Here is a 19,662-nt window from a genome sequence, read left to right as displayed (position 1 = left end):
AGAAATTACAAGGGTTTTAGGAGCCCTGTGCTGGGAACAGGGATGGGAGGGGCCGAGACCAATATATCCATTTCTTCTATGTTCTCACACAGACAATAGCCAAAAAGAGAGAGAACTTACGTATTATATAAAAGTTTTAGGATCAAGGTGACCATTAGAACAAGAATATAAACTCTTCCTAAATGCCAGGAAGTATGTTAAAAAAAAAGGTGGGTGGGGGGAGGAGGGAGAGGAGGAAACAAGTGAAAGAGATCACATGGCATAAAACTAAAACATACAACGAATGTAACATAGTAAGGCAGATCTGAAGTCAGACATATTGATCACGTTAATAAATATACTAACAAGTCCACCATGCCCATCAAAGGAAAATGATTTTCACGTCGAGTAACGAAACAAAATCCAACAGTATGCCGTGTCAACGAAACACATCTGAGATGAGGAAAATCAGGAAGGCTACAAATAAATGACAAAAACAAAAACAGGCCAGAATTTTTTTTTTAAACATAAGCAGGGATTACAGTTGTAATTATCCAGGAAAAGAGAGTTCTGACTAAACTGTTTTAAGAGAGAAAGTTCTACCACAATTTAAAAAAAGGAGAAAGAATTAGATGTAACACAGGGAGAAACATAGGCATACCAATAATTGGAGATTTTAACAAATCTTCTCAGATGCAGCGAGCACAAAATTAGTAAGGGTGTAGAAAACCTAAATAACATAATAAGTAAGATTTAATGTACATGAAACTCTGAACCTTGGTAATACAGGATACACTTTTCCCCCAAATGCATTCTCAGGCATTCACAAAATCCACAAGAATGTAGCACATTCACATCAAGAAAATCTCAGTGAATTTCAAAGGGGAAAAAAAAAATAAAATCGTACTCTCTGGCCACAGTGTAATATAACAAGGTATCAACAACAAAAAACCCAAAAGGCACTTCTAACAGGAAATGTAAAAACATGCTGTGAAACCACTCCTGGGTCAAAGGGGAAATGCAACACAAATTGTAGAGTTCTTTTTGAAAATAGTAATAATGAAAACCAGAATCTCTGGGAAATAGTTAAAACAGCTATCAGAGAAATATTTATGACATTAAACACCTATATGGATCAAAGTAAAAAGGAATGAATAAACATTACAACTCAAGAAACTAGAAAAAAAAAGTAAACCAATGCCAGCAGAAGGAAGAAATAAGTAAAAAGAAAGGCAGAGATTAATGGGCTCAAAAGCAACAGCAACAGAAAGTAACACTAATAAACGCAGTTTCTTGGGAACAATAAAATTAACTTCTGAGCTAAACTACTCAAGAAAAAGGTGAGACAGCACATATACATGAAATTAGAAATGATGAGACATAGAAGAGGAAATTTTAAAAATATTCTCTGTAAATATATTTGAAAATATTTTTTAATATCTCAAAATTTAATTTCAATATTTTAATACTTTATAAAATTTTTAAAATAAAAATTTGATTTAAAATTAAAAAAATTTTATTCATTTTTGAGAGACAGAGAGACAGAGCATGAGCGGGGGAGGGGCAGAGAGAGGGAGACAGAATCTGAAGCAGGCCCCAGGCTCTGAGCTGTCAGCACAGAGCCCGATGCAGGGCTCGAACCCACAGACTCCCACAGACCATGAGATCATGACCTGAGCCAAAGTCAGATGCTTTACCAACTGAGCCACCCAGGTGCCCCAAGGTTTTATTTTTTTAATTTTTTTTCCAAGGTTTTATTTATTTTTATTTTTATTTATTTATTTATTTATTTTCAACGTTTTTTTATTTATTTTTGGGACAGAGAGAGACAGAGCATGAACGGGGGAGGGGCAGAGAGAGAGGGAGACACAGAATCGGAAACAGGCTCCAGGCTCTGAGCCATCAGCCCAGAGCCCGACGCGGGGCTCGAACTCACGGACCGCGAGATCGTGACCTGACTGAAGTCGGACGCTTAACCGACTGCGCCACCCAGGCGCCCCCAAGGTTTTATTTTTAAAAGTAATCTCTACACTCAACGTGGGGCTTGAACTCATGACCCTGAGATCAAGAGTCACACGCTCCACTGACTGAGCCAGCCAGGCACCCCTGAAAATCTACATTAAGTGAACAATTTTGTAGAAAAATCCAATTTAACAAAATTGACCCCTGTGGGGACAGAAAGTCTAAACAGACTATTTAACATTAAAAAAAAAAATTACTAGCTAGAGTTCCTACAAAACAAAACAGGTTCAGACAGTTTCACTAGGGGATTCTATCAAACTATTAAAAAATAAAACCTTCTTAAACTATTCTAGAGAATGATAAAAGAAGGAAAACTCCCAAATTGATGTTATGAAATGAGTTATGAATTCCCAAACCTGAATTTTGGAACCGTGACAAAGACTGTAACAAAAAAGAGCAGTATAGGTCATTTCACTTGTTAATAATGATGCAAAAATCTTTTTTTAAAGTTTTGTTTAAGTAGTCTCTACACCCAACATGGGGCTTTAACTCACGACGCCAAGATCAAGAGTCTCACGCTCTTCTGACTGAGCCAGCAGGCGCCCAGATGCAAAAATCGTATATAGGGGCGCCTGGGTGTCTCAGTGGGTTGAGCTTCCAACTCTTGGTGTCCACTCCGGTCATGATCTCAGGGTCGTGGGATCGAGCCCCATGCCGCATCCGGCTCTGTGTTTATGCAGAGTCTGTTTAAGATTCTCTCACCCTCTGTCCCTCTCCCCTGCTTGCACTCTCTCTCTCTCTAAAAGAAGAATAAAAACAACAAAACCCCCAAAATCTTATATAAAACGTTGCAAACAGAATCCAACAGCACATTAAAAAAAAAAAATATATATATATATATACACACACACACACACACACACACACACACACACATATATTTATCATGACCAAATGGATAACTCCATGAATGCAAGAATGGACAATCAGGGGCACCTGAGTGGCTCAGTTGGTTAAGCGGCCGACTTCGGCTCAGGTCATGATCTCGCGGTTTGTGAGTACGAGCCCCACGTCGGGCTCTGGGCTGACAGCTCAGAGCCTGGAGCCTGCTTCGGATTCTGTGTCTCCCTCTGTCTGCCCCTCGGCCGCTTGCACTCTGTCTCTTGCATTGTCTCAAAAATAAACATTAAAAAAAATTTTTTTTTAAGTGGACAATCAAATTAGGAAATCTAATATCTATCCTATTAATTGATCCAAAGTGAACCAAAACATATGATTATCTCCACAGATGCAGAAGCACAGATTTTAATACATAATAACAACAAAAAGCCAAGTGAAAAGTCAACTGAGAAAAATAGTATAAATTATAGACAAAGAGTTAACATCTCTGGTAAAAAGAGAAGAAAACCAGAAGAGAAAGACCCTGATAACCTAAGAGAAAACTGAGCTAGAGATACAATCAGACATCTCACAGAGAAAGAAAGAAATTGCTGTGAACCATATGAAAATGTTCAACATTGTTTACAACTGTAAAAAAATGCACATTAAAACTACATGGAGATATCGTATCTCACCAGTGAGATTGGCATAAATCCAAAATCCAAAATGTAGATAGCACGCTCTGCCGGCCAGGCTGTGAGGAAAACAGGCTCTGTGATACGGTGGGTGTGGAAATGCAAACTGGTACAACCTCCATCACAGGGAGTTGGGCGATGTCTGGCCAGCTGACCACAGCCAGCAATACCTTTTTATTAAGCAATGCCACTTCGAGAAATCTGTCCCAACGATACTCCAGCAAAAAATATGAAAAGAAGTGGGCACTATTAAACACAGCATTATTTGTAACAGCTGGAAACAACCTAAACTACTGTACTATGCAACTGTAAAAAAGCAAAGAGGGGCTGGCTCCGTTGGTAGATCATGCAACTCTTGATCTTGGGGTCTTGAGTTCAAGCCCCACCTTGAGTGTAGAGCTTACTTAAGAAAAAAAAAAAAAAAGCAATGAGGTGCGCCTCATTGGCTCACTCAGTTGAGCCTCCAACTTTGGCTCAGGTCATGATCTGGCATTTTGGGCCTGAGTGGGGTCTCTGTGCTGAGGGCTCAGAGCCTGGAGCCTGCTTTGGATTCTGTGTCTCCCTCCCTCTCTTCCCCTCCCCCACTCGCGCTGTCTCTCCCTCTCTCTCTCTGTGTCACTCTCTCTCAAAAATAAACATTGAGGGGCGCCTGGGTGGCTCAGTCGGTTAGGCGTCCGACTTCGGCTCAGGTCACGATCTCGCGGTCCGTGAGTTCGAGCCCCGCGTCAGGCTCTGGGCTGACGGCTCAGAGCCTGGAGCCTGTTTCTAATTCTGTGTCTCCCTCTCTCTCTGCCCCTCCCCCGTTCATGCTCTGTCTCTCTCTGTCTCAAAAATAAATAAAGGTTAAAAAAAAAAATTAAAAAAAAAAAATAAATAAACATTGAAAATTGTTTAAAAAAAAGTAGGGAGGCAGAGGCTACTATGGAATGATCATCAAGAAATACTTCTAAGTGAATAAAGCAAGGTGTCGGACATGTGAATAGTATTTCTAACATAAAAATGATGGAAAATAAACGGTATAATTAAAGAGTGATGACCGGGGAGAGAGAAGAAATAAGGTGGAAAAGACAGGGATAGAAGATAAACTTTGACTATGCCTTCTTTTGCAGAGTTTGGAACCATGTAATTACATAAGTATAAAATTAGTTTAAAAGCGAAAGCAACTCCTAAAATTAAAAAAAAAAATGAGTTGCATTAACAAAAGAGGTTTTTTGTTTTTTTTTTTTTTTAAAGAGAGGTGTCTACAGTACAAAAGCTGTATAGACGAGTTAACACCTCTGCTTCCCCTGAGTACAAAGTTCCACCTTGTCTTTCGTGAGGCGAAGTCTCCCCCTAGTGGAGGCTGGTTTTACAACTAGTCCCGGCCACCCCGCGCCACAAAGGAAGAAATCTGCCCACTTTCCCCTGCCTCCCCGTCTGTAAATTACGTCGGTAGCAGACTGTCCAGCAGGAGGACGTGGTGCAGGGTACTGAGCAAAGAGTCAGGGGCTGAGTCAAGTTTTAGAAGGAAGTAGGGGTCGGGGTGGGGGGACGAGGAACTAACTGGAGAGGCTCTAAGAGCCTTGATGACTTGGGGGGGGGGGGAACTTGAGCTTCCGGTGGGTGGAGGTTTCCCACCGCCTCGGGCCAGAAGGAGGTGATTAACATGCTGACGTCACTGTGCTCTGGGGCAATAGCTTTTCTGGGGAGAAGTGGACGGCGCGGGTAGGGATTCTCAGGAGCCAGGTTAGGCGTCATGGGGATGAATTCCCGACGTCCCCGCCGTCCCTCCGGACTCCCCCAGAGCCCCAGTGACGCGATGATCAGAGGCGTGAACGCTTTGCCTTCCCAGAGACTGATGGGGGGAAAGGCCGTGGCACGGCCTCTCCGGTTCCTGGCAGGGAGGGCAGAGCCTGGCCCACCCTGAAAGTGGCCCCTGGGGGTGGGGGGTTGGGGAGGGGGATGGGAGGGCCCTTGTGTCCTGGCTACCCTAGCTCTCATCTGACCTCACCTACAGGAAACTACCCGGCTGGAAACTCCCTCAGCAGGGAAGCCTTTACGTGGAACTTCTTCTTCTCCGCCCCCCCCCCCTTTTTTTTTTAATTTATTTCTTTGGAGAGAAGGTTCACGGGTGGGGGGAGGGGCAGAGAGCGAGGGAGAGAGAATCCCACGCAGGTTCCATGCGGTCATCGCGAGCTCCGCGTGGGGCCGGGGCAGAAGTGGGGCGCTTAGCGAACTGAGCCACCCAGGCGCCCCGCGTCTACTCCGGTCTCAGAGACTCAGGTACGCAGGCTTCCACATTCCGTCACACTGTGGCCCTCCCCTTGGTGAGGAACGTTGGGGGCAGCCACGTCAGTGCGTGTATCTCCAGTCCCCTTTGCACTTCTCAACCGCAATACTAGAAGCAAGGAAGACAGTCTGGTTTCCTGAGTTCGACTGCTGGTCCTACAAAACCTAGCTCTTCAATTCGGCTCTTTTGCTCTTTCGCATAGCTAGCTGGAGAATGCCGTCCAGGGAGCCACCCTGGAATAATTATTTCTGCCATTCCTGCACCTCTCTTTGTCCTGCCTGCACTTCTTCTCTTCATTTTTATTTTTATGAGACAGAGAGCACGCAGCACGTGAGCAGCGGAGAAGGCGGGAGGGAGAGTGAGACTCTTAAGCAGGCTCCAGGTTCAGCACGGAGCCTGATGTGGGTGGGGCTGGCTCCCAAGACCCTGGGAGCAGGACCTGAGCCAAAGTCAAGAGCCAGATGCTCAGCGGCCCGAGCCACCCAGGCGCCTCCCACTTCTTCTCTTTAAAAGGTGAATTTCCAGGGGCTCCTGGGTGGCTCCTTGGTTGAGTGTCCAACTCTTGGCTTTGGTTCAGTTCATGATGTCACTGTTGGTGAGTTCAAGCCCCTCATCGGCGGGCTCTTCACTGACAGTGGGGAGCCTGCTTGGAATTCTCTTTCTCCCTCTCTCCTCGCCCCTCTCCCGCCCATTCTCTCCGTTTCTCTCTCAGAATAAATAAATAAACTTAAACATTTTAAGGAAAAAAAGGTGAGCTTCCAGACACTGAAATTCTGGAGGGAAAAAAATTGGACTAACTAGCTGTGGCAATGCTTCTGGGGTGCAAAATGCAACATATTTCTCTAGGAGTCCATTGACAAGGAAGATAGCTGATGGAGAAAGGGTATTTCTTTCCCTGAGCATGTCGCTAAAGGACAGCCCCCAGATCATAATTCTCTTTAAGATGGTAGTTTTTAATATAACAAAAAGTATTAGGAACCCTATACGAAGGAGTGTTGTTCTGCCTTGAAAAGGCAGGAAACTCTGGCACGTGTCACAACATGGATGAACCTTGAGGACATTATGCTAAGTGAAATAAGCCAGACACAAAAAGACAAATAGTGGATGATTGCATTTATATGAGGAACTTAGTCAAAATCGTGGACACGGGAGATTGGTGGTGGCCATTCTACTGGGAGGAAGGGGATGGACGGTGGTGTTTAATGGGTCCGGAGGGTCAGTGTTGCCAGACGACAGGACTTCTGGAGATGGAAAGACGTGACCAATATGCAGCAATATGAACGTACTTAATGCTTTTGAACTATACACTTAAAAGGGTTAAGGGGTGGCTCAGTCGGTTAAGTGTCCCGACTTCGGCTCAGGTCATGGTCTCGTGGTTCGTGGGTCCAAGCCCCGCGTCGGGCTCTGCACTGACAACTCATAGCCTGGAGCCTGCTCTGGATTCTGTGTCTCCCTCTCTCTCTGTCCCACCCCCGCTTGCTCTCTGTCTCTCAAAAATGAATAAATGGTTTTTTTTTTTAATTTTTTTTTAACGTTTATTTATTTTTGAGACAGAGAGAGACAGAGCATGAACGGGGGAGGGTCAGAGAGAGGGAGACACAGAGTCTGAAACAGGCTCCAGGCTCCGAGCTGTCAGCACAGAGCCCGATGCGGGGCTCGAACTCACGGACCGCGAGATCGTGACCTGAGCCGAAGTCGGCCGCTCAACCGACTGAATAAATGTTTTTAAAAATATATATATATTTTTTTTAAACATTAAGATGGGGGGAGCCTGGGTGGCTCAGTCAGTTAAGCATCTGACTTAGGCTCAGGTCATGATCTCACGGTTTGTGAGTTTGAGCCCCTCTTAGGGCTCTCTGCTGTCCTCGCAGAACCCGCTTTAGATCCTCTGTCTCCCTCTCTCTCTGCCCCTCTCAAAATAAAGAAACACTAAACATTTTTCTTAAATGGTTAAGATGGTAAGTTTGATGTTATGTGTATTTTAGCACAATAAAAAAAATCGAAGAAAAACAATTAATGAGTACTGTGAGCTTCACTACAGGCTGCCAGGGGTACCGAAGGAGGGTACCAGGGCCTGATGCTGGCAGAGGCTCTCTCGCCTCAGTTTACCCAGCACCAGCAGGAGCCCTTCTCTCCAGAGCCTCCGTATCCTTCCTTCCACGTGCATAGATCACACAGTCATCATTCATGCCCCTTGTCTGAAACATCTGGCCTCAAACCACTCCCAAATGTTACCCTTTCCTTTTTATTTGTCAACGAACCGGGCACAGAGTCAGTCATTTCCTAAAAACTCTAGATCAGACTACTTTCCTCATTATCAATCCTCAGTTTTTGAGCAATTACAAAATGCCGGTGTTTTAACTTACTTTTCCAACAACCCCGTGCAAAATTGGTGAGGGAGAGAGGCAGAAAAATGTTCACCTTTAGCCCAGAAGACTGACCCACAGCCTGCGTCGTCCCGATAAGGATCAAGTGAGTGTCGGGTGCTGCGTTCTTCAAGGGTCTCATGACTGCCCGTGCCTCTCACCGATTGTTAACCTCGAGCTGAATGATAAGCACCACAGACATCTTGCGAAAGTGGTTTTAGGAGTAGAAATTCGGAGAAATGTTTATGATCCAATACTTCCTGCATGTCTGTCGCCTCCCACTTGAGCGTATGACCACCAGCTTCAGACAGCCAAAGCGTGGCTCTTTCAGCCCGCGGCTCCTGTCCCCGTGCTACGTGCTGAAATAAACTAAGTTGCGCAGTAAAATGTCTCAAGAATTCTTTCCCGACTGGCGCGCTCAATGATCCCGCAAGAGAAAGAGAATAGCATTAGTGCATTTTACATAGGACAAAATGGAAGCATAGGAAGGTTAAATACTTTGTCCACAGCAGCACAGCTAGGAAGACGCAGAACCGGCTTTCACGTTCCTGGACTGGCCTGGCCCTGAAAGTCCAGACTCTGAAATCTGGACGCTCTAGCCCTCCTTGAATCTGATTGGGCTACTGATGGGAAACAGTCTTCTCAGATGCTTAATTTCCTAAGGCACACGGACGCTTCAAGGGTGGGACAGGGCTATACTATGCAGCATCACTTCAACCTATTTGACCACTGGGCTTCTTTTTCACGAAGCATCTCAACGAACTCTCCCGGCTGCAGTTTTGCAAAACTTTGCATCGTTAAAACAGTGTAATAAGCAACACTGCTTTTGAGAGAGAGGGAGACACAGAATCCAAAGCAGGTTCCAGGCTCCGAGCTGTCAGCTCAGAGACCGACACGGGGCTTGAACCCACAAACCGTGAGATCGTGACCTGAGCCAAAGTCAGATGCTTAACCGACTGAGCCACCCAGGCGCCTGAGAAAATTTTTTTTCTTGTGATAAAGATTTTAAGGTCTATTCTCTCAGCAACTTTTATTTTTTATTTTTTATTTTTTTTTCAACGTTTTTTTAAATTTATTTTTGGGGCAGAGAGAGACAGAGCATGAATGGGGGAGGGGCAGAGAGAGAGGGAGACACAGAATCGGAAACAGGCTCCAGGCTCCGAGCCATCAGCCCAGAGCCTGACGTGGGGCTCGAACTCACGGACCGCGAGATCGTGACCTGGCTGAAGTCAGAAGCTTAACCGACTGCGCCACCCAGGTGCCCCTCTCAGCAACTTTTAAATATACAATACAGTACTATTAACTCTACTCACTATACTGTACATCACATCCCGAGAACTTACTTATTTTATGATGGAAACTTTGTACTTTTTGATCTCCCTAACCTTTTTTGCCCATCCCTAACCCTCACCTCGGGCAACCACCAATCACTTCTCTGTATCTATGAGCTTAGTTTATTATTTTTGGTTTTTTTAGATTCGACATATAAGTGATATCATATGATGTCTGCCTTTCTCTATCTGACTCATTTCACTTAGCATAATGCCCTCAATGTCCATCCATGTTGTCACAATGGCAAGATTTAATTCTTTTTATTTATTTTTAATTTTTTAATGTTTATTTTTGAGACAGAGAGAGACAGAGCGTGAGTGGGGGGCGGGCAGAGAGAGAGGGAGACACAGAATCTGAAGCAGGCTCCAGGCTCGGAGCTGTCAGCACAGAGCCTGGTGTGGGGCTAGAACTCACTAATCATGAGATCATGACCTGAGCCTAGGTCGGACGCTCAACCAACTGAGCCACCCCGGCACCCCAAGATTTAATTTGTTTTAATGGCTGAGTAATACTCCATCACACACACACACACACACACACACACACACACACACACACACACACTCACCTTTATCCATTCATCCATCGATGGGGAATTAGGTTGTTTTCATGTCTTGGCTATTGAGTAATGCTGCAATCAACATGAAGGCCCATATATCTTTTCAAATTAAGTGTTTTTGTTTTCTTTGGATACCCAGAAGCAAATTGCTGGATGATATGGCAGTTCTATTTTTAATTTTTTGAGGAACCTCCATACCGTTTTCCACAGTGGCTGCATCAACTTACGTTCCCACTAGTAGTGCAGGGGGGTTTCCTTGTCCCCATATCCTCAGTAGTACTTGTTACCTCTGGTCTTCTTGAGGACAGCCATTCTAACAGGTGTGGCATGGTATCTTATTGTGATTTTGATTTGCATTTCTCTGATGATGAGTGATGCTGAGCATCTTTTCAGGTACCTGTGGGCCATCTGGATGTCTTCTTTGGAAAAAAATGTCTGTTCTTAGATCCTCTGCCCATTTTTTAATTGGAATGTTTGGGTTTTTTGCTATTGGCTTGAATGAGTTCTTTACATATTTTGGATATTAACCCCTTATCAGATGTATGATTTGCAAATATTTTCTCCCCTTTACTAGGTTGCCTTTTCGTTTTGTTGATGATTTCCTTTGCAAGGATGAAGCTTTTTAGTCTGCTGTATTTCCACCTTGCTTATTTTTTACTTTTGTTGTGTTTGGTTTTGGAATCAGGTCCAAGAAGTTATCACCAAGGTAAGGAGTTTACCACCTGAAGTTTTCTTTTGGGAGTTTTACAGTTTCAGGTTGGCACTAAATAATCTGAAGTGCTTGTTATGTATTCTTTCAAATTGTTATGTCTTCTGGTACTGTATACATTACTCGGCAACTTGCCTTCTTCATTTAACATATCATTGAGATAACAGAGTCCTTAGTTGAGAGAAACACAAACGGGGCACCTGGGTGGCTCAGTCGGTTAAGCATCCGACTTCAGCTCAGGTCGTGATCTCGTGGTCCACGAGTTCAAGCCCCACGTCGGACTCTGTGCTCACAGCTCAGAGCCTGGAGCCTGTTTCAGATTCTGTGTCTCTCTCTCTCTGACCCTCCCCCATTCATGCTCTGTCTCTCTCTGTCTCAAAAATAAATAAAGGTTGAAAAAAAATTTTTTTAAATGAAAGAAACACAAACTGGGGTGCTTGAGTGGCTCAGTCAGTTAAGCGTCTGACTCTATTTGAGCTCAGGTCATGATCTCATGGTTTGGAGATCAAGCTCCACATTGGGCTCTGTGCTGAGTGTGGAGCCTGCTTGGGATTCTCTCTCTCTCTCTCTCTCTCTCTCTCTCTCTCTGCCTCTCCCCCACTGGTCTCTTGCTCTCTCTCAAAATAAATAAACAAACATCTAAAAAGAAAGAAAGAAACACAAACTAAATCTGGCTAATTCAGCAGGAAAGTAGCTTATTAAAGGCCATTGTGTAGTTCGTACAATTTCTGGAAAGTAGGAGCATTAGATTTTAGATTATTAGATTTTAGGTTATTCCCGATTGTCCTGCGAAATGGCTACCCTGAACTGTCACTGCCACTGGGCACAACCACCGCATCTTGCACATGTGACTCACTGGTACTCTCTCGGCTGGCTCCATGGACACATGACCTGTGCGATCGCCTGTGGCCCTGCACTTGGAAAGGCCACGCTCTTGGTTGAATACTCTGCTGTTTCCATCTTGAAATTCCTAATAATTGTTTAACAAGGGGCCCCGCATTCTCATCTTGCACTGGGCCCTGCAAATCGTGCAGTCAGTCCTGGGTTCTGGACATTGGGTGCCTGCTCTTAGAGTCACTATCACCTCTAGAAACGGGACGAAGTTGCCCCTGTTGTCATTAACCCTCACCAGGATGCATTCACGCATTCCTTCCATGCCGCTCTCCCTCCCCTGTTTCCAATTCAAGATGTGGGACCCCTGCTTCTAACCTGCAGGTTTTCCAGCTACAATGGAGCTAGAAGAATGAATATCTAGTCTTTTATGGTGGGAGGAAAACTGTATCTTCTAAGGCAGAGGTGGGTGGTAGTCCCCCAAACATAGGAAGTAGGTTCAGATGCTCAATAGTTGAATGGAATCACAGCTGCTCAGTAAGATAGAGCCACATGAGTATGTATAGATTTGTCACATCCTTTTAAATAGCTGTCTAGGGGTACCTGGATGGCTCAGTTGGTTAATCGTCCTACTCTTGGTTTTACCTCGGGTCATGATCTCACGGTTCGTGAGTTTGAGCCCCGCATCCGGCTCTGTGCTGACTGTGCGGACCCTTCTTGAGATTCTCTCTCTCTCCCTCTCTCTGTTCCTCCTCGACCTGTGCTCTCTCTCTCTCTCTCACTCTCTCTCTCAAAATAAATAAATAAACTTAAAAAAAATAGCTGTCAGGCACCAGGTGGCTCAGTTGGTTAAGCATCCGACTCTTGGTTTTGGCTCAGGTCATGATCTCATGGCTTGTGAGTTCCAGCCCTGCGTTGGGCTCTCTGCTGTCAGCACAGAGCCTGCTTCAGATCCTCTGTCCCCCTGTCTCTCTGCCCCCCCCTCTCTGCCCCTCCCCCACTTGCACACACACTCTCTGTCTCTCAAAAATAAACAAACATTAAAAAAATAGCTGTCTTCACAGACATCTTTGTACATTTGACCTTATGTACTTACGGTTTTATTTCAGTAAGCTGGATTCTTAGAAGTGGAGGATCTGGACAACTGTGAATATGTTGTGTCTATGTTTAGTATATATTGCCAGATTACTTTAAAAAAAATTTTTTTTCAACGTTTATTTATTTTTGGGACAGAGAGAGACAGAGCATGAACGGGGGAGGGGCAGAGAGAGAGGGAGACACAGAATCGGAAACAGGCTCCAGGCTCTGAGCCATCAGCCCAGAGCCCGACGCGGGGCTCGAACTCACGGACCGCGAGAGCGTGACCTGGCTGAAGTCGGACGCTTAATCGACTGCGCCACCCAGGCGCCCCACCAGATTGCTTTTTAAAATATACAGTAATTTAGATTCCCACCAGCAAGATACAAAAGTGCCTTTTTCTTCCATCCTTTCAGTCTCTGAATATTATCACTCTTTTTATCAATCTCATGAGTGAAAAATGACATTATCAGTATTCTTTTGATTTCTGGTTTCTTGACTACTAGCACCTTTTCATATTGTTTATTGGCTACACGGAGTTCCTTTTTGATGCTTTGCCTGTTCCCATCCTTTGCTCATTTTTCTTTTGTTCCTTTTGTTTTAATGTTTATTTTGAGAGAGAGAGTGTGAGAGAGCACGATTAGCAGTTCTGCAAGGGGTGTAGGGAGGGACAGAGAGAGAGAGGGGGAGAGAGAATCCCAAACAGAGAATCCCAGCATGGGGCTCGAACTCACAAACTGTGAGATCATGACCTACCTGATGCCGAAATCAAGAGATGCTTAACTGACTGAGCCACCCAGGCGACCTGTTTTTTTCCTCTTTCTTATCAAGTTGTTGGTACCCTATGTGTATTAGAGATACTCTTTATTAGTCATATGTGTTGGGTTATTTCTCAGAGCATGTTTTTAGTGGTTTTTTGTTTGTTTGGGTTTTTAAATTCTATTTATGATATGCTTGAACCCACGAACCCTGAGATCATGACCTGGGCCAAAGCCAGACACTTAACTGATTGAGCCACCCAGGCACCCCTGGCTTAATTTTTTTTAAGGTAGTTAAATATGTCTTTTCCTTTGTGGCCTCTCTGTTTTTGTTATTCTTAAGGAAGTTTTATCATTCATTTCTGTGTTGACTGGTTACAATAAGCACATGTTACTTTTGTAAAAATTATATATGTATTTTTTAAAGGAAAAAATGTAAAAGCCATGAAAGAATATCTTATGAAGACTTGTATTCTTAGACCCAAATCTATTACCAGCTAGTTACAGCCTCAGACAACTCACCACGCCTCTCAGTATTTCCTTGTGTTAATTTTACCAACTGAGAATAATAGCACCACCCTGCTGACTTCACAGGGTCACTATAAAGATAAAATGAGATTTTAAAAAAGTAAAGGCTTGAGGGACGCCTGGGTAGCTCAGTCGGTTAAGCGACCGACTTTGGCTCAGATCATGATTTCGCGGTCTGTGGGTTTGAGCAGCGCATTGGGCTCTGTGCTGATGGCTCAGAGCCTAGAGCCTGCTCCCCATTGTGTGTCTCCCCACTCTCTCTGCCCCTCCCCCTCTCATGCTCTGTCTCTCTCTAGAAAAAAATTAAAAAAAAATAAAGGCTTGAAAAGTGTCAATAAGGGTTGTAAAAATATGATGTTATTAACATGCATTCCCTCATTACTTGAAAGGTAATGGGGTGAGTAAAAAGATCACTACATTAGGAACTCGTGTTCCATCTCAGGCCAATTACTGAGTGGTACACTTCTAAGCAACTTATTTAACTTCTGTGAGATTAACTTGCCTCATCCCTAAAATGAAAGAGTTGGTCTGTACGTTCCCTTCCAGTGTTAAGGATCTGAAGATACTACAGCAAAATCCCTAACAAGAAAGTTATTTAAATTTCTTTTTGTAGTAAAGGCATATTCTTAGGATTAAGTGTTTAAATATGTATCTTAAAGATGCATCAATGGAGAATGGGTTGGAAGAGGACAGCTGTGGGTGCAGACACTCATTAGGAGGGTCTGTGGTAGTTTAAGTGAGGGATGGTGGAAGACTGAACCAGGATGAGAGCAAAGGAAATGAAGAACAAGTGAATGAGGCTTCAAAGTCTCACCCGATCTTTTGATCCACCTTAAGGTGTTTGTTAAGTCACGGCAAGTACTGAAATGATGGATAGATGCAGGTATAAAAGCTTTAGCATCAAAACCAAAATTAATGTATTTCCCATCCTGATCCACATTTGTTACCCAGTTTGATTTCTTAAGGCCAGGACTCTTCCTAATGCATACTAGCATTTTGACATATGTAGTGGCTCACAATTTACTTAAAAAAAATTTTTTTTAAATGTTTATTTTTGAGAGAGACAGAGACAAAGAGTGCAAGTGGGGGAGGGGCAGAGGGAGAGAGGGAGACACAGAATCTGAAGCAGGCTCCGGGTTCTGAGCTGTCAGCACAGAACCCGATGCAGGGCTTGAATTCACAGACCGTGAGATCATGACATGAGCTGAAGTCGAACGCTTAACCAACGAGCCACCCAGGCGCTCCCCCCCCCCCCATTTACTCTTTATACTCAAATATGCAGGGGAGAAAAAGTGGCATATTCACAACTGATCTTTTTCCTAAGCCTCTGTCCCACAAGATGGGATGAAATAGGGGAAAATTTAACGCCCAATTAAATATCTCTGTTTTTTCTTGTTTTGCACAGTAGTGGTGACTGTGTTCCCAAAGATGACCACATCAATATCTCCCCTCCCAAAAGCTCTTTCGCAATGTGACCTAGACAATTACCCTTCAACAGATGGAGTCTACTTCCTCTCCCTTTGCATGGGGGTTAGCCCTCTGACCTGTTCTGACCAATAGAACCGGATGGAAGCACTAACATGTAGCTTCTGGGGTGCAAGCCTTAACAGACCTGCAGCTTCTGTCTCTTTTGGTTGGAACGTTTCTTCTTGGAAGTCAGTTCCATGTCCAGTCACCTTGCCAGAGATCAAGGCCATCGTGGAGCGAAGCCAATGGCTATTTTGATCGTTCCAGCTCAAGCCAAACTCCCATCAGAACAGCCCAGCCTAAGCCCCAGCCAAACAAAAGAACCACGAGAAATGGTGAATTATTTCAAGCCACTAAACTCTGAAGTGGTTATGTAGAAAGAACCAAAACATAGTGTGTGGAGGCTAACTCAGTCGTTCTTGGTAAAATGATCGCTCGTCATTCCTTTAAATCTTTCATTAAGACTGTAACAAGATATTCCACAACACGTGCTGTTCTTAAATGTGATGCGGACACTCCTCCCATTGAGGGCTGGAGTCAATATTCAAGTCTCCTCTTGAATTTGGGGGTGCCTATCGCTAAGGTGGAAGTGATACTAAGTTTTAAAAAAAGATGATCTCCTCTGCTTGGTTCTCTCGGGAGCCTCTCTCTTGGCATCCAGCCACCCTGATGTGTGGAAGCTGGGAGACCCTATGGGGAGGCAGCCTGTAGGTGTTCCTGCTGAGATCCTAGCCCACAGCCAGCACAAGGGAGGAGTGACTCTGGATGATTCCAGCACCGACCTGGCAAGTCACCTCTAAGCCTCCGTCTTCCCAGATGGAGTCCCAGAGATTTTGGACCAGACAAATGCTGTTTCTACTCCTTCCAAACTCTTGACCCTGTAGTGGTTTGTTACACAGCAGGAGATCATTAGAACACTCCCTAATGCCACTCAAGGTGGCACCTAGGTGAGTGTGGAACTACCATGGTAGCAGAGAAAAGGAGGCAACCTCAGGTCCCTGTGACTGGCCTCTGGGACCTTACTGCCCTCAGCTGTGTTGGCCTTGGGTACAAGGGCGGCGGATTTGGATGACCCTACCGCGACACCCCGGCTCTGCTCCGATTCCCTTCCGCGGCGTGTTACCGGCACTGCCGGGAAACGACACCAGCCCTTCCCCACCCTCTGGTAGTGACTCAGCCTCGCAGGCGGGAAGCCTCCCGACCGACGGGGCGGACACACGAGCGGGGGCGGGGGCGTCCGCGGGCGTGACCGCGGGCGGGAGGCGGGGCTGGACGTGACCACGGACCCGGAAGCCGGGACTTCCGCGGAAGACAGGCGGGCGAAGCCGGACGCGACACGAGGACTGGGGGAGCGATGACGTCCGCCAGCGGGAGGCGGGGCCGGACGTGACCGGGGGCGGGGGAACGGGGACGTCCGCCGGCGGAAGGCGGGGCCGGACGTGACCGGAGGCTAGGGAGGTGGGACATCCGCGGGCAGGAGGCGGGGCCGGGCGTGACAGGGGGCGGGGCGTGCGGGCGGAGACCTCGGTGGGCGCGGTCGTTGGGTGTCCTCGGGCTCCCGGGGAACGCTGGCTCACCTTTTCTCGGGCCTCAAGCGTCTCATCTGGGATTTGGATTCCCGGGATGTTTGATGAGGCTGGCGAGGTTGGCCGATGTGCAGGGTCGATGTCCCGGAGAAGACACTTCCGTGTCCCAGGGCACGTGGGTGTGGCTGGCGCACTGCGGGCACCCGCCCTGAGCCTGGGGGAGACGGGTCAGGGGTTAGGCGCAACTCGGACGCCCCCAGAAGTAGGAAGGCGAAATCACCACGTGACGAATAAGTTTTGGGGAAATAAGCGTTAATGTGGCCCCGTTTGTCTTTGTAATGAAAAGGTACTCATAATCTCGCCTCTGCCTGACTCTTCCTGGCTCTTCCTCTTCCTGGCTCATTTGACATGAAGCCGCCCGTCTTTTTACCGTACTCGCAATTCGGGTTGCACTGACCTTTCTTTTACGAACGTTTGTCATTTGGTAGCTACTATGTTAACGTGATAAAAATAAGTTCATGGGAGTGCGGAACCACTTCAGAGAAAACTTGGCCTCCGTTTTCACAAAGGAAAAAAAAAATAGGATAGGCTTCCGTGGTGCGAAGGGGAAAATGGTTTTTGTTTTCGTTTTGTTTTTAAATGGAGCCCTGAGGCATCAGCTATTATACTTGGGACTCTACCTCTCACTCACTATATGCTACCTTAAAGCCATTCAACAAGGAGTCCAGTAGGTATCTGAAACTCAATATTCAACGGACTCCTCTTTTTCAGCTGTATTTTTCAGGTACTGCGTGGTGAACGCCCCCCTCGTGTCTCTTACAGGGCCACTTTGGTAGTTGTGTATCTGCTCGTGTATGTGGTTTGACAAACCAGTTTTTTTTTTTTTTTAAACAAATGGCTTTTAAAAAAATAATAAGTTCAAACATTAAAGTACATGCAAGGAAAAGTAAATCTTTCCACCTCTGCCCTCAGTTCCCCATTCCCTTTCCCAGAAGCAACCAGTTACCAGGGTCTTGTAGGTACTGCACAGATAATCTACGCGTGTGTATTTCTCTATGCATATGATGTGGTTTGAAGGAGGGCTCAGGAGCCAACAGCCCAGAAGGAATTCTTGATACATTTGCATAATAAAAGGTGGTTCTATTATAACAGGGGGACAGGATCCCTGAGCAGAGAGAGCTGCCCCGGGATTGTGAAGGCAATTGATTTTTATACTTTGGAGTTGGGGGTGGGGTGGGTAAAGACCAGATGAGGTTTCCAAAAGGATTTTCTGACCTTAGAGAAGATTTGGAGGAATCTGGAGGCCTGCCTAGGGTCAAGCTAAGATTTTTCCCTTTAGCAAGGCATTAACATAAAGATGGGGAGTTCCTCGAAGAATGTTATACTCTCCCTGTCTCAAGTATTTGTCAATGGGCTTTAAGTATAAGGAAATTTAATTTTACCTCTAGTTTCTTTTGCCTTGTTCTCCACATCACTTACATATATGTCCTCCATTTTTCCTTCCCCAAACACCACATACTACACACATGGCACTGTACCCGAGTCTTTCAATTATCATAAGTTGGAGCCCCTGAATGAGTCCAAAAGTGAGGCGCTATGCAAGATTCTATGGTTGGGCTTTAACGTGCTTTCAGCTTTTTGACAAGTTAGGCAGGAGTCCCAGCTATGGGAATTATAGATGCATTTCTGGCCTCTGCCATGCACCGGCTGTTCCTAAACAAAGGGAAAAGGTTTGTTTAGTCTTCTCACTGGAGTTGGGCAGGAATGGTGATGCCTGAGACTCCTGACTCAGCCACGTGGAGCCCATCCCCCCGCCGCAGTGTGTGCGGCTCTTACCTGAAGCACCAAAACTTGAGTAGAACTACTGGCCTGTGTAGCGTGGCCTCTTTGAAAGCCAAGGCTGCTTTTGCATCAGTGGGGGTTCCCTGGGGCCTCACCAAATAGGTAGTGGTGATGCTTGCTGCCCGGGAGGCCACGTTCAGGCAGACAGGCTAGAGCAATGGAATATGGAAAGGGCCCACGGTTAGCACTTAGCTGAATACAAACAGGCCCATCAGGCAACCCACTTCAAAATAACCCCCTCAAAGTATTCATAGGCCGTAACTAACCAATGGACGGACTATTTACAACTAGGCACTGTTATCAAAAACTAACCAATGGACGATTTACAACTAGGCACTGTTACCAAAAAAGGGAAAATTCCAAAAGTCACCATACCTCCTTACTTCCCCCCCCCTTTTTTTTTCAACATTAAAAAAACTTTTTGGGGGCACCTGGGTGGCTCAGTCGGTTGGGCGTCCGACTTCGGCTCAGGTCATGATCTCATGGTTTGTGAGTTCGAGCCCCACGTCGGGCTCTGTGCTGACAGCTCGGAGCCTGGAGCCTGCTTCGGATTCGGTGTCTCCTTCTCTCTCTGCCCCTCCCCAACTTGTGCTCTTTCTCTCTATGTCTCTCAAAAAATAAATAAATGTAAAAAAAATGTTAAAAAAATAACTGTTTTGAGAGAGAGAAAGAGAGAGCGAGCATGTGCACATGAGCAGGGCAGGGGCAGAGGGAGAGATCCCAAGCAAGCTCCGACACGGGCTTGATCCGACAACCCTGGGATCATGACCTGAGCCGAAATCAAGGGTCAGATGCTTGGGGCGTCTGAGTGGCTCAGTCGGTTAAGCATCCAAAGTCGGCTCAGGTCATGATCTTGCGTTCGTGAGTTTGAACCCCACGTTGG

The 19,662-nt window shown here is 45.7% G+C and overlaps 1 protein-coding gene across 1 annotated transcript in view; it reads right to left on the bottom strand.

Moving 5' to 3' along the window:
• CFAP126 (cilia and flagella associated protein 126) overlaps nt 1-17,104 on the bottom strand; it is a 28,479-nt gene extending 11,375 nt beyond the window's left edge. Inside the window, exon 1 of the mRNA XM_047839844.1 lies at nt 16,989-17,104. The gene's annotated coding sequence lies outside the window, so the exon portion shown is untranslated. The remainder of the gene's footprint in view (nt 1-16,988) is intronic.
• Nucleotides 17,105-19,662: the final 2,558 nt, after the last annotated feature.

Source organism: Prionailurus viverrinus, chromosome F1, assembly GCF_022837055.1.
Source record: "Prionailurus viverrinus isolate Anna chromosome F1, UM_Priviv_1.0, whole genome shotgun sequence".
In the NCBI taxonomy this organism is placed as follows: Eukaryota; Metazoa; Chordata; class Mammalia; order Carnivora; family Felidae; genus Prionailurus; species Prionailurus viverrinus.
The sequence above is the reverse complement of the archived record's forward strand: the minus strand, read 5'-3'. Positions and strand labels throughout refer to the sequence as shown.